The sequence below is a fragment of the Zea mays genome, chromosome 7 (genome assembly GCF_902167145.1).
Source record: "Zea mays cultivar B73 chromosome 7, Zm-B73-REFERENCE-NAM-5.0, whole genome shotgun sequence".
NCBI lineage: Eukaryota > Viridiplantae > Streptophyta > Magnoliopsida > Poales > Poaceae > Zea > Zea mays.
The window spans coordinates 89,998,805-90,021,157 of record NC_050102.1 but is presented as its reverse complement, the minus strand read 5'-3'; positions in this window follow the sequence as shown (position 1 = coordinate 90,021,157).

Sequence of the window (22,353 nt, the reverse complement as noted above, 5' to 3'; positions counted from 1 at the left end):
TGGATTTCAAATCAAGCAACTCCAAGAGGGCACCTTCATTTGCCAAACAAAGTACATTCAAGATATTCTCAAGAAGTTTGGAATGAAGAATGCCAAACCCATCAAGATTCCCATGGGAACAAATGGGCATCTCGACCTTGACACTGGAGGTAAGTCTGTAGATCAAAAGGTGTATCGATCGATGATAGAATCTTTACTCTATTTATGTGCTTCACGCCGGATATTATGCTTTCAGTATGCATGTGTGCAAGGTTCCAGGCCAACCCTAAGGAAATCCACCTAAGGACCGTGAAAAGAATCATGAGATATTTAGTTTACACTCCTAAGTTTGGGCTATGGTACCCCAAGGGATCTACCTTTGATCTAATCGGGTATTCTGATGTTGATTATGCCGGATACAAGATTGATAGAAAGAGTACATCAGGGACTTGTCAATTTCTGGGGAGATCCCTGGTGTCTTGGGCTTCAAAGAAACAAAATTCAGTAGCTCTATCCACCGCTGAAGCTGAGTATATTGCTAAAGGACATTCTTGTGCACAATTACTCTGGATGAGGCAAACTCTTAGGGACTATGGCTACAAATTAAGCAAAGTCCCTCTCCTATGTGACAATGAGAGTGCAATCTGCATGGCAGACAATCCTGTTGAACACAGCCGCACAAAGCACATTGACATCCGGTATCACTTTTTGAGAGATCACCAACAAAGGGGAGATATCAAAATTGCTTATGTTAGCACCCACAACCAGTTAGCCGAGATCTTCACCAAACCTTTAGATGAAAAGACTTTTAGCAAGTTTAGGAATGAACTAAATGTCTTAGATTCTAGGAACTTTGATTGAAATCTTGCACACATTGCTCATATTATACCTTTGATCATGACATATCTCTTTCATTTGGTACAAATGCATATTTCTTATTCTTCTTGTGCCTAAGCTAAGACTAATGTGCTTCCAAGTGTACTTCTAGAATTAGTCTTAGATTGAAAGGGAAATGGAGTTGTAGGCAAAGGCAAGACTTCCACTACATCTTTGTCAGTATCGTATACCCTTTGCCCTACTCATGTTTTTACTTTCATATCTTTCTTGTTAAAGGCCTCTAGATTTCTTTGTTTTTGGCGCTTAATGCCAAAGGGGTACAAATTAATAGGCCAAAGCAAAAGGACCACACCACCACCCTGTTTTCTAAAAACTTTTTCCAAAATTGGACTATTGCATTTGCAAAAACCCTCTTGACAACTAAGGGGAGAACTTTTTAGGGGAAAATTTTATTTAGCCAAAGGAAAAGCATTTGAAAAAGGGGGAGAATCTTTCAAAACTTAAAAATGCCTTTGAAAATTATATTCTTATACTATTGGCTAATTGCAAAAGAATTTGAAAAGACTTTTCCAAAAGATTTGCAAAAACAAGCTGAGTGGTGCAAATGTGGTCCAAAATTTTGATTATATCAATGCACTCATATACTTAGAAATGCTTTCATCTCAAAAGTAAATTATGCACATATGTCAAAATGCAAACTAGCTACATTTCTATACTTTTTATTTGCTTTGGTTTGTGTGGGCATCAATCACCAAAAAGGGGAAGATTGAAAGGGAAATGGCCTCAATCATTTCCTATAATCGATTTTGGTGTTTGATGCCCATCACAAATCTTATGGACTAACTAGGTTGCCTAGTTGATCATTTCTCAGGTGCATAAAGTTCATATACATCAATTCTTAGTCGACTGTCTGGAATACCGTAGATTATTCCGGATAGGAGAAGCTTTTTGGAAAACCACCTGTGTGCGGATCGTTCGAGCCCTTGCGGTGGACCGTCCGCGACACCAGGGTGAGCATCGGATAGGAACACTGCAACCCGAAGGTGATGGGTTTGTTAAAATGCATTTTTAGCATCCTCACGGACCATCTGTGGTGCACGGCCAGACCGTCCGGGACTGCTCTGTCTGACATCGCGTTAAATGCACTTGCGGCCGTTGATATAGCCGTTACTGTTGATCGTTGCGATTTCAGCCGTTGATGTACAGGGGCAGACCGTCTGCGGTCGGCAGGAAGAAGGCAACGGCTAGGAAGTGGTTGGTGGCTATAAATACAACCCCAACCACCTCCATTCATCTCACCCAAGCATCCCATTCACTCTCATTCAATACAAGAGCATTCACTCGAACCAAAGATATATTCAAGCTTCCAAATCTCTCCAAGTTCCATAATTGTGACTAGTGAACAATAGTGATTAGTAACTTGAGAGAGTGATTTTGTGTCTTTTCTTGTTGCTCTTGTCGCTTGGCTTTTAATCGTGCTTTCTTCATCTCCTTCTAAACTCTCTAGTGACTTGTAAAGCTAGCAAGAGACACCTAAGTGTGTGGTTATCCTTGCGGGATCTTTGTGATCGTTGATATTAAGAAGAAGCACTCAATCGGTCTTAAGTGATCGATTGAGAGAGGGAAATGGTTGAAAAAGACCCGGCCTTCGTGGCCTCCTCAATGGTGAGTAAGTTCATTAGAACCGAACCTCGGGAAACAAATCATTATGTTCATTTGTGTTGATCTTCATCTTACGATTTTATTCCTCCTCTCCCCTCTCTCTAAGTTCTCTTGCTCACAATATTTTGAGTTAGCTCCTAAAGTAATCCACATTGATTGAGCAACTCATAGCAAGAAGAACTCTCTTCCGCACTCCGTATTCATTATTATTTGTTTCTAATCCTAACCCCGGGTGAAGTTTGTGTTCAAAGTTTATAACTTACAGATTTCGCCTATTCACCCCCCCCCCTCTAGGCTACTTTCAGAGGGTTCCTGGGTTGGGAGGAAGAACACATTGAGAGAGACGGCTAGCGCTCGAGGAGGGAGAAGGGAGGGAGTAGAGGAGCTGTCATGTGGCGGCTATGGGGAATTTCCACCAAAAATTCATTGATGAATGCTATAAATACTTGGAGACTTAGGTTAAGGTTTGGAGATCCTAAATGGGCTTAATTGGGTTGATCCAAAAATTCCAAACGGGCTTTGCTAATTTGTTTTCTATCTACATTTAATTAAACATGTATTTCTAAAATCGGATAAATTCTTATGATGTTTAACTTGATGCGGATCATTGAAATCGGACATTGCCAGGTATTCCTCGTTTCATATTTGCTTTGAGAATACATTTATGGATAAAGATCGGAAACAGATCGATTCTCAGTCTGTGACAGATCGAAATTGAATATGGGTAGATAAAATTTGTACCATTAATATCTCTACAATTTAGGTAATAATTAACTTGATTTCAGTTAGTTTGATTTGATCCTAGTTGTTTTGATTCGATTTAGTTCACTCGGATAACTTTTGTTGTCAAGTTCTAATAAACTCGTTTTGGTTCAAAATCAGGGTTTAGCTCATGACAAACACCTAGGTGTTACAGAATTGATCCAAAGTACAAATCCTACCAACAATTAGCAATCTAAAATATTGTTGTACATTCATGCCACCTAGCTTGACACGACCCAAACCTGAAAAGGGCCAGCACATTTGAATTTTGGACCGACACGACCCATAATTATTATAGGCCATGTCGGGCCAACCCACGACATGACATGTTATTAGTTAAATGTGTCGGACTCATTTTGGGTGGCTCAATATTATAAAAGCACAAAATTCAAGTTCCATGCCGAAATTCACACAGAGCCCAAAATTCATATCAAAACCCGAAATTCACATCATGGACCGAAATTCAAAATAGAGCCCAAAATTCAAAACACACATGATCAATAAAACAATAAAAGAGAAGACAAACAAGTTTTGACCAGAAGGAAACTTAGTACTTCTATTAAGTTACTAGAGTTGTGCAATGGTTGTCTCGTTAAAAAACCCTTTGGCCACAATGGAAAAAGAGTACAACCAGCTCTAGATAGAGTTCATAAGTTCAGTTCATTATCCGATGTTTATAACAAAAGTAAAGTTACATCACATCCACCAATTCAAAGTTATAAAAGAAACATCTAACTAACACCAACTCTAGCTTCATGTTCTTTATCAAGTACATACTCTTGTAGTGTTCTTCTATGTCGATGTTGGTAATGTTGTGCTGCTCCGAGCTCTCACTACAGGAATCCACTTAATTCTCATCGGCTACGAACCGACGGGAATAAGCTCTAAACCGACGGGGATTACTAATTCCCGTCGGTATATGGTTAATTCTCGTCGGCCCTAAGCCGACGGGCATCAGATGTCGGGGATAAGCTTATTCACGTTGGCCGCTGATGGGAATAAGTAATCCCCGTCAGCCACTTACAAGCCGATGGGAATTAGGGTTAATTCCTGTCGGCCACGGCTGGCCGACGGGGATTAACAATTAATGCACGTCGGCCACGTAACTCCCATCGGCCATGGCTGGCCAACGGGGATTAACAATTAATTCATGTCGGCCCTACCTGGCCGACGGGAGTTACTGGGACAACGTGCATTAATTGTTAATCCTCGTCGGTTTGACCATAGCCGACGGGGATTGACCTATACTGCTGCAAAACTAGCACCAAATGAGGTCATTATTTCTCCACAATTGCACATATAACATATATATCATCACACAGAACAGACACATTACAAACACATACATTGATAATCAATTCACACATCACAAACTTCACATCACCAACATAGTTTACACAAACATTTCAAATAGGAACAACGAGATAAGTTAAAGTGTTTAGTTCACGAAAAACATAGTGTGCATGAGTTAAGAAACAAATACAACATAACACCATATTTATAGATAACCACCACTTGGGTGGTTAGAGCTTTTACCGCTGCCGCCACGAGGCAGAGGGAACGCGAAGAGGGAGTCAACAAATTCAGTCCCTGCTGTGGGATCAGACCCACTACCACCCGCTTCGGGCGTAACCTATGCAAGTTAGCAAATATCAACATTTTTAATGCAAATATCAACAAGTATACAAGTGTATAAATTCATCGAGAGTTATCAAACGTACCCTATCTCTAGGTGCAGGTATATGTGTCGGAGGGGTGTTGAACTGTTGAGTCCCCAATCCTTATTTAATGAATATTCAACAAGTTAAGTATACGGTTCATGTTTTGCTAACTAGATGAATTGCTAGTTTAGACAATGTTATTAACCGAATTGGCTAAGATAAACGTACCGGAGCTGGTGTGGATGCAAACTGGCTCCATTGTGGTGGCGGTGGAATATTTGGTGTCATGCCCTGTTGCTGCATTAACTGTTAAACATATGTGTTACTATTGAAGATATTGTATTGAAATATAATAATTTAGAGTTCAGATTATGTATACTCACTTGATACATCGCTTGGTTATGTGCATTGCAAGCCTCCATAAATGCTCGTTGTTGTCTCATCTCCTCACGCATCCTCATAATCTCCAACTCGTGCTCGTTCGGTCGACGAGAGCACGAGCTACGGGAAGACGAACTCATCCTCTAAGATCTCACCGACGACAAGTCAATGAATCCGTCGAAGAGTGTGTATCTATAAGTGATTCAAAAATTGTGATTATTGCATAATCAATTTAGTGTCAACCATGTAATTTCATAAGTTAGAGCTTACCGTTCATACGCTTTTCCACCACCACTTGCGTACACCACCGAGGGATCCACCGGTTCATGTCACCAGTCGAAGTCAGGGCCATGGCGACGAACCATCTCCTCCCCATATGCCGCCTATACATCATTCACAACCTTAGAAATACAGGAATTTCTATACTTTGAACATTTGTACTTTTGGGCCAAAACTCACCAGCCGATCTGTGGCTGTCTGGCTGCAGAGCTAGTCAGGGTTGGTAGGGTGTGGTCCTTTGTGGCCCTCCTGGTAGATCTCAATGTCACTAGGCTTTTGGCCACGTGTAGCTTCCTGTATAAACGAAAAAACATCCATAAGCAATCGCACTATTTGGTGATCAACATAGATAGATCAAACTTACCATTCTTTTAGCTTTTTGGAGCATGTCGTCATCGCCAAACTTGTGGTTAGGATTGGTTCCACGACATTGCCTATGATGCGTTGATGCTTTCTGAAAGCCTTCGGAAGCCCAATATCGACACCAAGCATAGTACGCATTAGGCACGGGTGCCATCCATGAAACCATCACCTGCACACACAATGTTACATATTATATCAATCATAGCAATCAATAAAAAGGGTAAAACAAATTGAATACTAACCTCACGATATTGATCCTCAGTCAAATTTATCTTTGAGGACCCTTCCTTTTTATTCAAGGGGCCTGCTTCTTCCGGATGATTTTGAAAATATAGGTTTGTAGCCTGAATTCTTGCATAGTTTATGGCATCCTTCACTAGCTTCTTTGCATTGTTTTGGAACACACGTTCAGCGTGCCCTCATGTAATCCTCTCCGTCAGGCAATCGATATCGAAGCTACAACATAAAGAATACAAATACAATGGTATAAGTCATAGAATTACAATATTAAGAAACAAAACAAAAACAATAGAATTCATACCCAAAAGTCATGACGCACAAGTCCCTATCTTTTGGTGTGGTTTCGTTCCTTTTTTAACTTGTACTCGTCCTAGGTACTGACGAGCACCTCATCGACGTTATCTTCGTCTGACACCTTCACTATACCAGGGTAGTGAAGGCGGCAAAGAGAAACCAACGTAAGGTTAACCTGAGTGTGGTGTCCCTTGCCATCAAAGGACAGATCCTCCCAATTCTTGCATTACACAAAAACATTAACAATACACATAATAGTTATATGAGACAAGTTAATATATTACACTCACTGATCTCCATGAGGCATGATTAAGATCCTATCAACCTCTCACTCTATCGCGTGACGAGGCTTTACTGAGTGGCTTTTTCTTGAGCGACGTGTGTGTGTCGCTGAAGAGCCTCCTGAGCCATCATCCATCGGGTTGTCAGCCGGTTGGGCCTGTTGGCTCCACTGGTCCCACATCTGTTGCTGCTCTCTCTGGTGGTCCCACTGATCCCATGGCTGGTGCTCCTGCGCGGCCTGGTCCCATGTCGCGTGCTACACCTCCTCATTGTGCTGCTCATCCTCATTGTGTTGCTCCTCCTCATTGTGCTGCTCCTCAGTGTGTTGCTCATCCTGGTACATACAACTCAAGATTTAGATACTGGTAAATATGTAAACAAATTTATTTGTACAAGATATGTTACCTCATCTCCATGTACAACGCTCAACAGCTCTTCACGTCTGCTGCTGCTCGAAGAACTGCCCTAAAATAGGCCCAGGCCCTTGAACAACCCCTTCACTGACTTCTTTGACTTTCGCGGCATCCTGCATAAAAAATAAGAAATTATTCATTAGTGCATAAAAATGACATAATCCTTAAAAATTAGAAATAAATGAAAGAACAAAATAATTAGAAACAAATGAAAGAACAAAATAACTTTACTTGTTAAATATCATCAAAATCAGGACCTATTTGTTCTCTTCTATGCAGAGGTCGCCATGTAACTTTTCTCCTAACAGGTTGTCTTCTCCATCTCTCGGGAAAAGTTAAGTCGTTAATGTCTGCAACTAGTGAATCTAATGCCGGTGCAAGATCATTATGAAAACTAGTTGGCAACTCTTCTTCTTGAAACACCTCATCAACCTGCTCAAGGTGACAAAATTGATATTCATCCTCACCAGGAGTGTATAGGCGTTCGCGGGGATTTACATTGTACACATCCCTCCATGTAGACAACTTTTTGCATGGATATGTCAAGAAATAAACTTGGTATGCTTGATGGGCAAGGATATACGTGCCGTGTCCTTGAAGCAATTTTTCAGGTTGGATCTGTGTCATCCCAAATTCGGTCCTATAATACTTCGGGTCATACCATTTACACTCAAAGAAAACTAGCGCTAAAGGCTTATTTCCAGCAAATGTAATCTCGATTATATTTTTGATTTTCCCATAATAGCAGGCTTCGTGTCCTTCCATGTCGGTTGCCCTAGTAACGACTCCACTATTTTGAGTGGTGGCCATAGGATGACTAGATTCGAAAATGATTGAACGAAAGCGATATCCATTGACGTCGTAACGTCCATAGCTTTTGGTAGTTACGCTTCTAATAGATAACTGACGTAAGTCATCATTCAAATTCATTTCCTCCCTAAACTGTCAATTATGCCACAAAGCATTAGCAAATTCTGTAATATTAGTTAACTAAAATTAGGTCTCGGAGCCACATAATTGAGACTTACACGGTCCCGAAGCCACATAATGAAATTAGGTCGCCCATGCATTCCATCGCGTCGCAATTTGTCTATGTCTCTCGTTGTTGGCCTACCGAGACACCTCATGTTTTGTTCATCAAACTCGCTATCAAATATTATTGTATGACATGAGATATTTGATAACATAAACTAATTCACATATGAACAATTTAAGGAAATAAGTCTTACACAAAGTATTTCTCCACCTTAGGCATATTCATGATCATGTACAGTAAAGCAGACTTTCGTTCTTCCATAGTGAGGTGATATGCCTTGGGTGGACCAACGGCTTTGCCGTTTGTCTAAAAAATCGAAAGATCACTACACGGAGGCATCTCTCGTTCATCATCATGGTACCTCTTCTTTCAAGCAAATACATTATGTTCTTTTGCAAAGTAACAACTTGTGAAGTGTGCTACCTCCTTCAGTTTAAATTGTTCTGCAATACATCCTTCAACTCTTGCCTTATTGCCCACCATTGCTCTAAGCTTCTTTAATGCTCTTTCTATATGAAACATCCACCTGTACTAAACAGGACCACCGACCTTAGACTCATATGGAATATGTATAAAGAGATGCTACATAGGATTGAAGAAACCCGGTGGAAATATTTTTTCCAATTTGCACAAAAGCACCGGTGCCTCTTTCTCCAGCTGTTCCATCACATCTCTTCTGATTTCTTTAGCACACAACTGTCTGTAGAAATAGCTAACTTCAGCTAACATTTTCCACACAGCATCGGAAATGTACCCACGAAACATTATAGGCATGAGCCTTTCCATAATTATGTGGAAGTCGTGGCTCTTCAGTCCATTCATCTTCATTGTCTTCAAGTTCATAGATCTTCTAAAACCAGCAGCATAACCATCGGGGAATTTAATATCCTTCATCCACTTCATCACTTCTTTCTGTTGCTTAGGTTTCAGACAATAGTCAGCTTTTGGTTTGCCTCCGTTTTCTCTAAGCACTTGGGTTGGACGATCACATATCACAGCTAAGTCCATGCATGCCTTGTCATTGTCTTTCGTTTTATCAGGGAAATCCATGCATGTATTTATGAGGGCTTGGCAAAAGTTACTCTCTTGATGCATGACGTCGATGTTGTGCATCAAAATCAATGACTTAGCGTAAGGAAGCTCCCACAAGCCACATATGTGAGTCCAGTTATGCTCCTCACCAAAACCTTGATACCTTTTCCCACTCTCGTCTAGGACAAGTTTCATATGCTCTTCTGTAATTTCTATCCCACTACGTTGCTTGGGCGGTCCCTTCGTGACGATGGTGCCCTTCCTAAACTCCTTTCTCTGCCTTCTGAAGGGGCGATTCAAGGGTAGAAAACATCTATGGCAATCAAAGTAACATATCTTGCCACCAGCACTAAGACGAAAACAATTTGTATCTTTAGCACAATAAGGACACGTTAATCTACCATGCACGCTCCATCCAGAGAAAATACCATACGCCATAAGATCATGAACCAAGAACAGATACGCAACACGAAGATTGAATTTCTGCTTCTTGAAGCAGTCATAGGCTTCCACTCCTTGCCATAGCTTCTTTAACTCTTCAATCAGTGGTTGAAGCATCACATTGAGGCGTACGCCAGGATGTTCAGTGTTCGAGACTTGTTCTCAAATGCTATGAATCAAGAACAAGGCGACAACACAAAATGTTAAAGGTTAAGGCCCTTCGTCCTTCGAAACATTATTTCCCCTAGGATATAATGATCTTCAGACGAAGGTTGTGAAGGACATACCTTCATCATCGCAGTATACATTAATGAAAGAAGAAGCATGTGAAACATAAAAACAACATGAATGATTATGTAACATTATTAACTCATATTCTATTATTTTATCATGAATAAACAGGAATAATTCACAATTACATTTGTACCTTCGGCTTGATAGAAGGAGATAGTACAAGCGTGATGCTCGAGCGAGTACAAATTAGCGTGAACAGTACAGGGGTACTATTCATCTATTTATAAGCACAGGGCGCATCCTGTGTGAAATTACATTTATACCCTTTACAATAGATTACATTCATGACACAAACTATCATGGGTCAATCTGTCTTTTTATCTTTAAGTCGGTGCAACCCTTCGTCTTGGGCATGACGTTATGCCGAAGTTCCCTGTAAGGTAGCTTCGACGTTATTTTCGTGTTGATCTTCCGAAGGTGCTTCTTCTTACAAGACCTTCGGCTACAAAGCAGACCCCCAACAGCGGTGCTAGATCGTCTTTCGTAACGAGCTTGATCCGTGAAAAATTGTACTAGGCTTCGGAATGCCGAAGGTCCGAAAAACACCTTCCCTAAGCTCGTTGCCGAGAAACGATTAAAATAATCCAAGCGCAGGGTGGTCCCACCATGCAATGGGTATGCACGATCTGCCGATTCATCTTGCACGCATGGTGGTCCACCGTGCAGTGAGTGTGGGTGACTGTTGAGTGGGTACGGGCGACTTGACGATTCACCTTCACACCTGCAGCACTATATAAACAGACGGGTAGGTGTGAAGTTACCACATCATTCATTGCCATTGCACTGTTGTGCTACTGAAAAATTTAACCATAGTCGTAGCTTTCCCATCGCATTCTCAAGCAAAGCATCATTTTGAACTAGCTTCGTCATAAGAGAGAGAGCTTCGTCACAACCATAAAAATCATCAACATTCGTAAGAACTGCAAGGAAATCAACACCTGATGGCTAGAGTACATTCAACTGCTAGGGTGACCCGCGACGGAGAAGAGACCAAAACTACAGAGACTGCTCCGATCTCTGAATTGATGAAACAATCGAGAATGGTTGTGACAGAGGTAACTGCTGAGCAAGGTGCACCTGCTGCCGAAGCTGAATATGTTGACATTGAAGAAGATGTTGCTGATGAAGAAGAAGAAGATTATAATACTCTCATGCCAGCCAAACCCAGTCATTTGGACTTTGGAAAATCTACCGTTTCTGAGGCTGATATGCCTATGATGATAAAGCTAGGCTACTTCGGAGAAGCTGAGAAGAAGCTGATTCGTTTTGGCGGAGAAGAAACCACTCCGACACCGGAAAAAGATGAGGTGGTAGTTTTCAGGAGCTTCTTTAGAGCGGGATTGAGGTTTCCTTTGAACGAAATGATTGGAGAATTTTTGGAAAACTACGAGATCTATCTTCATCAGCTGACTCCTAACGCTATCGTTAGGCTCAGCGTCTTCATCTGGGCTCTCCGAAGCCAAGGAACAGACCCGAATGCCAAAGCCTTCTGTCGAGTGCACGAGCTTCATTATCAGACGAAGGCCAGAGAAGATGGTCTTCATGAGAACTTTGGTTGTTACAATTTTGCCTACCGCAAAGATATGAAGACTCCAGTGGTTAGCTGTCGTACCAAGTGGCCAACTGGTTGGAAAAATGAGTGGTTTTATGTGAAGGCCGATGAGAAGAAGAGGGAGAAGCTCAAGACGCTAGTACTGAGCCCTCTGAGCCTAAGCTTCGGGCTGACTAGGCCGCTGTGCCGTATGGAGCCGGGGTCACCATGCCAACAAGCTGTGGCAGAATTCTGGGTGGTAGCCGAGCAGATCAGCACAAGGGATCTAGTCCAAGAATATATGGCCTATTAGGTGTTCTCGACGCTAAGTGAATGGAACATGCCGAAGCTAAAGGGGACGAAGGAGAAGAAAGAACTTGTGCGGCTACCTTATAAATTCAAATTTGAGAAATAGTTCAAAGGGCCATGTCAAGAATGACTAGAAATGATAAAAACCATGTGTAACGAAATTTTGGGGAATTACACTAAAAAAGAAGATCAGTTGATGACTGCAGCCTTCGGCACCCGACCGAAGCGAAGGTTGAATCGGGTGATGGATGCCCTGAACTTCGAATATCCTGATTACGAGCGATTGAACAAGGGTGCCGAAGGGCAAAAAAGAAAAAGGATTGTTAGAGTTCCGAGTAGACAAGCTGCCAGAATGGTAAAAGAAGATGAAGAAATTCTGAAGAGGAAAAAATCGAGCCCTGAGCCAAAGGTAGCTGCTCCGAAGAAGAGGAAAGTTGTGGCTCCGAAGCCAAAAATAACTGAAATAGAAGAAGAGACTCCTTCAACACCTTCAGCTACCGACGTGGAGGAAATTTTAAAGGTAATGACGGAATCCTTGCCTATCATGCTAAGTCCACTAGGGCCACATCTTACAAAGCTTTTACAGAAGAAGGGGGAGCCCTCGGCAGCGAAGAAGTCTGCTGGGCCAAAAAGGCGGAGGATTATTATTGTGATTGAAGCCATTGAAGAAACACCACCGCCGGCCTCGGCATCAAAAACACCAGCTGCCGAAGATACTACAGCTACCGAAGCTGCCCCCGCTGAAGCTGCAACTGCTGAAGATACAAATCTGGAGGGCACATTTTCTGATATTGATAAGATGCTTTCGAACATGGCCGCGGAAGAAGCTGCTACAGCTACTGAAGAGACCTTGGCCACAGTGCCCGGGAAAGAGAAGGAGATCGCCGAAGATACTTCGGAGGAAAAGGATTTAAATTTTCAAAACATAATCGGTCAAAAGTTGCTTAAGGCTGAGAAAGAAGAGCTAAGAGATTATGCAATATCATGCAGCTATCAACCAGGAGCATTACTCTTCGGTGGTGTTGACGATGAAAGCTTAGGATGCCTCCGAGATCGAACTGGAGCGAAGTTTATCAGTACTCTGCCGAAGAGTATTGGTTTCCCGAAGCTTGAGACCGACATTAGCCACTACCAACGACAGCATATCGTCGGTAGTTTATTCTATTCTAATTTCAAGGTAAAAACTTTACTTTGGCTTTTCATTGTTTTAACGACGAAGGTGTTTTCTGACGAAGGTTGTTTTTGCGCAGAGCATGCTATTAAGTAAAGCCTTGAGAATGCAACAGGACCTTGAAGATAAAAAACATGAGGTTATAATTGAAAGCTTAGAGAGCAAAATAAAAGATCACGAAGCTACTCTTGAGAAGGATTTTGAACTTCAATCAATGGAAGGCTTACTGGCAGAAGCCCAAGCAAAAATTGCTAGATTGAATAGTAAACTCCTCGCAAAGACAGAAAGCTTCGAATAAGAAAAACAGAAATTGGATGCAAAGTTGAGGCTGAAGTTGAAAAAAGTTCAAATTTACAGAAATCATTGAAAGGGCTTCAAGATAAATGTCTAGACTTCGGCAACCGATGCGTGCAGCGGCTGAAGCGGGTCTTCAACTCAGTTGGGGCCATGTCGGTGTTTTGGGTCCGACCGCACACCCGGGGTTGCCCCTCAAGGTGTTTTAGGAGTAGGACGGTGTCGCCGACTGTAGCTTAATGGTTCGTGCCGGATGCACGAGGAACGATGGACAATGTTTACAGGTTTGGGCCGCTTTGAGATGCATAACACCCTACGTCCTAGCGAGTATGCTTTATGTAATGGGTTACAAGGGAGCTCTCTAAAGCTAGAACGTAGAGAACTGGGGTGGATGGCTGAGTAGTGGGATCGATCGATCTGAAGGGGTGCCCCCTAGGCCTTATATATTCGACCGTGGGGCAATACATGTGGATATGATAACAATGCGCACCTAAGAGATAGTGAACTGATTGAGTCTATCTTCCTATAGTTCTGCCGACTTATCCTCGCTTGGTTCCATTGTACGGGGCTCCAGCGCGGGAAAGTCGGGTCTCTGTTGTGGTTGCTTGCTCAACGTTGTTGGGCCATCCGGGCTCGCACCGATCCGGCCTTACGTCGATCTGCTTTACTAGTCGTTCTTCCCCAGGCCCACGAAGGGATGACCTTACGATTTATTAGGCCCTTGGGCCTTTCGTGAGGTCTTTTATCCTTCCAGTGGACCCAGGGGATATCTGTCCCCCACAAGCCCCCGATCTTTGGGTTGATTTTGAGATAATCGGCCCAAAGATCCTAGGTCCAGCTTGCGGTCTTCGTTTATGACAAGAAATGCTTTCCGGGTAGTTTGGTAAAAACGATTTCTTACTATCCCCTTCTGCTTTGATCACTCGAAAACTGGTGTTCTATCTCAAACTCGTGCTTTGGAGGTCAGCTTTTCGTACTGTAGGACCCTGAACTTCATTGGGTGCGCCGGAGGTGCACCCAATGGGTGTAGCCCCCGAGCTTCGAGCGGATTTTTGAAAATAATCCACTCGAAGGTCTTCATTAGAAATCATTTTATTTTTCGCTTGCACTTTGTTGGAGGTCAGCCTTGCCTTTGATCTTGTCATATGCTTTAGAAGTTAGCATTATCTTGACTTGAAATGGCGATTCATTGGGTGCACTGGAGGTGCACCCAATGGGTGTAGCCCCCGAGCTTCGAGCGGATTTTTGAAAATAATCCACTCGAAGGTCTTCGTTTCATGCTCTTTTGCTGAGAGTCACCCTTTCTTTTTCCGAATGCCTTAGAGGTCAGCATTATGTCATCGATATTATGCTTTAGAGGTCAGCATGTATTTTGTCTTTGAGGCCGAGTTCGTGATCTGCCCATATCTTGCTAGGTGGTGCAATTTATTTGATATGCGACTGATTGGACGTTTGATGGACGTCCCCTGGCTAGTCTTTACGTCGCTTCTGTCGGTCAGATCTTGTACTTCACCAACTATATTTGGCTTTCCTTTGATCCTTACTGATATCTCATTTTTGTCTTGAGGTATTCATTGCATGCCCTGCACAGATGTGACAGTTTTCAAAAATATACTGATAATTCCTGGGCGTCCCCCCCCCAATGGGTGTGGGCAAGGGACAGCTTGGTACGCTGAGTGTTTTAGCCGGCTGCTTCTGAGTAGTAATGTGATGTGACGGCGGATGTAATCATATCGCCCGTGCAGTTGACTGGAGTCCCAATGGGTGTTGCGTTGCGTGAAACGGCGTCAGCCGCCCGACGTATCTTCAGACGGGTTGAAGCGTATATTGAATATTTTGCGACTGTTCAGTGACCGTGGTAGGAGGTGAGCGGTTGCCTTCTTCTTCTATAAATAGTGCCTTTGCCCCCATGGTTTTTTCACATCCCTTGCTGTTCTCCGCTGCTTGCTTCCTTCCTCTCCTTTCATTTCCACCATGGGCAAGAACAACAAACGCAAGCGCGAGCCGACTCCGCCATCGGAGGACTTCGGTGACTCGGAATACTCGGAGGAGGAGTTCTCCTCCGAGTCCGAGGGGTCTCCGGCTCTCGTCTCTCCCCCGGCGTCGTCTGACGATTCAGACGACTCCCAGGGGCTTGCTGCGGAGGTCTGGACTTATATCCGGGCCGTCGAGCGCTCCGGGCTCGAGGGCTCGGATGAGTCGGAGTACTCCTCGGACGAGGAGGACTCGTCCGAGGAGGGTGGTGGCGGTGATGGCGGAGACAACGACGACAACGACGACGGAGGCGACGGTGACGACGGCGCCGGTGACGGTGATGGCGGCAGCAGGGGCGACAACGGCGGCAGCAAGGGCGGCAACGACGGCAGCAGCAGGGGCAGCAACGGCGGCGGCAGCAGCAAGGGCAGTGGCTAGATGCCACTGGTCTTTAGATGTTAGTATAGGTTAGAAGTAGTATAATGAAATAATGTAGTAGTATTTAGTAGTGTAGAGTAGTATAGTGTAGCGTAGTAGTAGTAGTAGCAGTAGGGAAGTATCAACTCATAATGAGTTGATTTGTAAGTACTGTAACTTCCCTTAATGAAGAATGATTTCGTCTCCTCCTGTGTCAATTATTTTGCTTCGTAGTCAATTGATCTTGAGTTTTGCCTTATTTGTGAAGTTGATTCCTCTGGAATAGTACTGAGTAACTCGGGCGTCATATCGTCTCTTTTAGGGGTGATGGCCGAGCTATTATTGTCAACATTTACGCTTTTGAAATAGCGTCCGAGTGATGACGAAGCCACGTCAACGTCGGAATGACTGATGACCACATCGGCGCTCTTAGAGGTAATAGCCGAGTGACTTTTGACGATGTCAGCGTTTTAGAGGTAACTACCGAGTGACTGAAGACAATGTCGGCGTTTTAGAGATAACTGCCGAGCGGCTTGAAGATGACGTCGGAGTTTCAGAGATAACTGCCGAGCGACTGAAGACGACGTCGGCGTTTTAGAGATAACTGTCGAGTGAATGATGGTAACGTCGGCGTTTTAGAAATAACAGCCGAGTTAGAATGGGCTGCGTCGGCCACATTGAGGATAATAGCCGAGTGATGATGCGGCATACCGGTGCTTTAGAAGTAACCGTCGGGTGATGACTAGGCGTTTTTTGGAAACGGTATCTGATTCGGGAATATCCCATATGTACTGGGTTTTCAGCCGCCTCTGCTTTCCGTGCCCTAGTTCTTGCTTTCCTGCCTCCAGATCCTCTCTGCAATTCGGCTCCCGCTCTGTTCGCCAGTAGAGTTGAGATGGCGCCCAAGCGAAAGGCCTCGAGTTCATCCGCTGCGGTGATTCCCCCTATCGACCCCAACAGCCAGTTACCTTTCGCAGGTAACCATATGTCTGTTGTTTCTGAGCCTGATCTTCTCCACCTCCTGTCCATCGGGGTCCTTCCTCCGAAGGAGCTCTGTTCTTGGCGGATTTGCCACGGGGTCACTGTTCCAACAGAGGACACCCACGAATCTGTGATTTATGTTCCTTTTCTTCTCTGCGGTCTCGCTCTTCCTATTTCTCCCTTTTTCCGCGGTCTCCTTGATTTCTATCGCCTTAATTTGACCCATCTGAATCCCAATTCCATTCTGCAAATTTCCATTTACGTTCATTTATGCGAAGCTTTTCATGGCGTACTGCCACATTTTGGATTGTGGAAGTACTTGTATCACTGTCGCCCTGGGATGGCCGGGGGGCAGCATCAGCTGGTTGGGGGTGCGAGTTTGGAGATGCGCCGTGGGAGGAAAACTGATTATCTTGAAATCCCGCTCAAGGATAGTATCAAGGGATGGCGCCTGGAGTGGTTTATTATTGAGAACCACGGAAATTCTCTCCCCCACGGTCGGGGAGACAGCCGGATGTTCGCACTCCGAGTTGGACCGAGTCCCCCTCGGATCAGGAGGTGGCTGAGGCAGGGGCTTTGCTAGCTGAAGTTGGACTGCTGAAGGAGAGGGGTCTGACTGCAGAGGCTGTGGTTGCTGATTTTGTCTTCAAGAAAATTCAGCCGTTGAAGGACAGAGCGTACCCGGCTTATCTGTACCGAGGTCTAGCTGACTCAACCTGGGTTACCAACAGAATAATTCCTGTTGTAGACTTGGTGAACGGACTTGAAATGATTCTTAGAGGCAAGGTATCAAATGTTGGTGCCCTAGTGGCATACTCGGCCTAGAACCCGCCTCCTTCCAAGGCCTTCACTCATTTTGTGTCGAATCCACTTGTCGCTGATAGCGGTTTGGGCCTTAGAGCGCGACCCTCTGCCGAAGAAGTTTGCGCTTTGGTTGCTTCGCTCGGAGAAATTCCTGATGATGAACGACAGGTCCATTTTGAGGTGCCTTTGGATCCTAGTGATGCAGAGATAAGTGCTATGCTTGATTTGCTGGCCGAGGACTCTTCTGATGCTGCTCCTGCTGGGACATTGGTGGTGGCGCCTCTCCCAGAAGCTGGTACAACCTTGGATATTCAGAGACCTATCAGTGTTCGCCTGAAACGCCCTTGCCGAGTCAATCAACCTGATTCTCCTGCTGATGAGCAGAAAAAGAAAAAGAGACGTCTTCGGCGAGTATCTAGTTTGGATCGGGGCGTTGGTCCTTCGGTTCCTGTTGCTGAGGAAGTACTTGTGCCTGAATTTACTGACGCTGACCCCAATGGGGGTGATCCATCTATCGCTGATCCCAATGGGTGTGCTCCATCTGTCGCTGAACCCAATGGGGGTGTTGTCTGTGTCGCTGATGAAAACGACGGGGAGGAAGAAGATGAGGTCCCTTTGACTCGGAAGAACAGTCGGCAGTATGTCGCCAGTGGGGAAAGTAGTGGAGTTCCTTCTCCTGCTCTGTCTGCCCTCATTGGTCTATAAGAATTGTCCCTGGCGAACTTTGATCAAACTCTTGAAGATATGGTTCTAGAGGATCTGTTATCAGAGCCAGCGGATGATGGTGCGATGGATGTTTGTGCTGATGTGCTCGACGCCGGGTTGGGGTCATCTCGGGCAGCGTCCCGCGCCTCATCGACCTTGGAGCGCGGTCTTGAGGGTCAGGGAACTGACTTGGATCGTCTTGTTCCCATGGAAGTGACTGAGGGACCTTCAGCCTTAGAGGCGGCTACTGCATAGAACTTGGTCCTCAAGGATGGTGTTGACACTTACCCAGCCCCCGAGGGTGTTGCCGGGGATGATTCGGCTCGGGTAGGAAGCGCAAGCCACTGCCTAGCCCCCGAGGGTACTGCCGGAGATGATCTGGCTCAAGTGGGTAGCGCAAACTATGGCCCAGCCCCCGAGGGTGTCCAAGCGGGGTCTCCCTCTTGTACTTCCATGGATGTTCACGCAGGATATCCTACACACTCTAGTTGCATGGTGGTAGCCCAAGCTTTGGTCCAGGGAGTCACTTTAGAGGCTAGCGTTCCCGCCGACCAAGTTTTGGGCTCTGTTGATGGCACTGAATTGGTTTCTGCTGGTTCATTGCGAGCTGCTTCGGGTGGTGACCCTATGCCAAGTCATCAATTGATCTCTCACGATTTGGGAGTCCCTTCGTTCTTCTCCAACCTCCAGGTACTGTGATATATTCTAGCCTGACTTTTACATCGTACAAACTGCTGTCATTACACTCATCTGTTCTCCATATCAGGCATTGGTGGACGGGATGGCTAGTCAGCTGAGGTTGCAAGGTGCTTCTGTTCCAGAAGGAGCTTCGTCTCTGGCACGTTGGAATCCGGTATTGCTTCAACATCGTGTCTCTGACTTGGAGGCGACAAATGCTGGTTAGTGCTCTTTTGCTTCACTTCGTCTACCTTATTGAACTGCTTTACGCTTTGACCCTTTTTGCTTGATTGTCTCTCGCTAGATATGGCTCGGCAGATTTCCGTTCTTGAAGAAAAACATTCTCAAGGTCAGGCCGAACTGGTCCGGCGGTGTTCTGATTTTGAGGAAAAGTATTCTCAAAGCCAGACTGAGCTGGGCCACGTATCTGCTGCTCTGAATGATGCTAACATGCTGAACTCTACTCTTCGCGCTCAGCTTGATTCTGAAAAGGTGACTTATGAAACTGCTCCTTGTATTGTTGTGTTCTTATTGCTTGCTTGATGTTTGAAGGAGCTGATTCTTGCTTGCAGGAAGAAAAACGTGCCCTTGTTGCTTCTCGCGACAATCTTGACAGACTATATCGTGATTCTAGCAATTCATTGACCATCCTGGAGAGGAGTCGTCGCTTCACCATGGAAGAGTTAGACAATCATCGTTGTAAGCTACAGGAATCCACGGATGACGTGATCCGTCTCCGGCAGTTGATATCGGCTAAGGATGCTGCTATCAAAAAACTCTGTGCTTCCAAGAAGTCCATCGCCCAGGAGCTAGAGACCGCTCAGTTGGCTGCCAAAGTTGCTGAAGAAACTTCCATTACTCTGAGGGCCCAGCGTGACAGAGCCATGGATAAGGCCATTCGCGCGGGGCAGATCTTGATGAGGAGACCCGGCGTGGTTGTTCCTGACGATATAAGGGCTGACGTGAACGCTGCTCCTAATTCCTCAAGTCGCCCTTCTTCATCGGTTGCTCCTGAGAAAGATATTGCAAAATAGAGAAATATTTGCGTGCTTTGAGCGCGCGGTTATCATGATCGGATATTTGTTAGAGGACACCAGTTCGGCATTTGAATGATATTGTTACTTTCCTATTGTTTTAGAATTCGGCAGTACGTAAATTTGCTGCAGTAAAATGTTGTGTGATGATTTTGAAACTTGTTTTCGGGATATAGAGGTCACCGCTATATGAGTAATCGTAAGCATGTGAAGTCGCCTTAAGTCGTTGCCGACTTAAATCGATTGCTTTTGTTAATAGGGCATAGTGGTAATCCCAAGTTAAGTAAGCGCGAGCATGTTGCACCGTCTTTAAGTCGCTGCCGACTTAAGCCGATTGCTCCGTTAGCAGGGCATAGTGGTCACCCCGAGTTAAGTAAGCGCGAGCATGTTGCACCGTCTTAAGTCGTTGCCGGCTTAAGCTAATTGCTCCGTTAGCAGGGCATAGTGGTCACCCTGAGTTAAGTAAGCGCGAGCATGTTGCACCGTCTTAAGTCGTTGCCGGCTTAAGTTGATTGCTCCGTTAGCAGGGCATAGTGGTCACCCCGAGTTAAGTAAGCGCGAGCATGTTGCACCGTCTTAAGTCGTTGCCGACTTAGGCCGATTGCTCCGTTAGCAGGGCATAGTGGTCACCCCGAGTTAAGTAAGCGCGAGCATGTTGCACCATCTTAAGTCGTTGCCGACTTAAGCCGATTGCTCCGTTAGCAGGGCATAGTGGTCACCCCGAGTTAAATAAGAATGCCGGTCAATCATGAACAAACTGAGTATTCTTGAAGCCTTTTTTTATTGATGACATATTTCCCATTTTACAGAGTACATTATCGTCCCGATAGCTTTTGAAGTACAGCTAGGGGTAAAACTTCCTGAGGTGTTCTATATTCCAGGAGTTCCCAATTTCTGTGCCGTCCATTTGAGTGAGACGATATGATCCCGGCCGAGTGACTTCTGCTACTATGAATGGTCCTTCCCATGAGGGTGACAACTTGTGTCGTCCCTCCCCCGTTAGAATTCGGCGGAGGACGAGATCTCCCACTGAAAAGGATCATTGTTGTACGACCTTGTCGTGATAGCGTCTCAGAGTATGCTGGTATCGTGCTGATTGAATTACTGCATTCAGCCGTTCTTCTTCGAGTACATCAATGTCCTCCAGCCTAGTAGCTTCGGCTTCTGCTATGCTTTTGAAGATCAACCTTGGCGCCCCAAACTTGAGATCAGCGGGTAATACTGCCTCTGACCCATAAACCATGAAGAAAGGAGTGTTTCCATGCACAGCTCGGCTAGGTTGGGTTCTTAGGCTCCAAACGACGTAGGGCAATTCCCTTATCCACTTTCTTGCGAACTTTTCATTCTTATCGAAGACCTTATTCCTGAGTGCCTCCAATATCATCCCGTTAGCTCGTCCAACCTGCCCGTTGGCTCTTGGGTGTGCTACCGAAGCATACTTAATCTGAATGCTTTTTTGCTCGCAGAAATTGAAGAACTCTGAACTTGTGAAGTTGGATCCTAGGTCAGTTATGATATTGTTCGGTATCCCGAACCTGAATATTATGTCTTGTATGAATTTCACGGCCTTAGCTGAGGTTAAAGAAGCAATGGGTTTGAACTCTATCCATTTAGTGAATTTGTCGATTGCTACCAGTACATGAGTGTATCCTCCTTGAGCTTTCTTGAAAGGTCCAATCATATCCAGTCCCCAGCATGCGAAGGGCCAAGTTACTGATATGGTTTGCAGTTGCTGTGCTGGTAGATGTTGTTGCTTTGACAAGTACTGACAAGCTTCGCATCTCTGAACTAACTCGGCTGCGTCACTTTTCGCTGTTGGCCAATAGAATCCTGACCTGAAGACCTTCCCGACTAGCGTCTTGGATGCTGCGTGTATTCCACATTGCCCAGCATGGACCTCATCTAGAAGTCGCTTCCTAGTAGATGAGAGAATGCACTTCATGAGGACGCCTGATGCACCCCTTCTGTATAATGTCTCCCCAATGAGTGTGTAGTGAGCTGACTGTCTAGCGATGCGCTCGGCTGCATTTTTGTCATCTGGTTCCTCTTCATTCTTTATATATCTGATGATCGGCCTTCTCTAGTCATCAGAGTCTGACTCTGGTTGATCCACGATATTACACTCTTCTGCTTGATCCATTGAGATGCTCGGCTATGGTATTTCTTGTACAAAGACTTCAGGTGGGACCTGAGTTCGACTGGACCCTAGCTTGGACAGTACATCGACTGTCGTGTTTCGATCTCTTTCTACATGATGAAATTCCAGACCTTCAAATTTATCTTCTAGTTTCCGGACGGCGGTGCAGTACTTTCCCATTGAATCACTCGAACAGTTCCATTCTTTGTTTATCTGGCTTATGACTACCAAAGAATCTCCGTATACCATCAGTTTCTTGATGCCTAGTGATATAGCAATGTTCAGTCCATGAATTAGAGCTTCATACTCGGCTGCGTTGTTGGAGGCTGGAAATAGCAACTGGAGGGCATATTTGAGGTGCT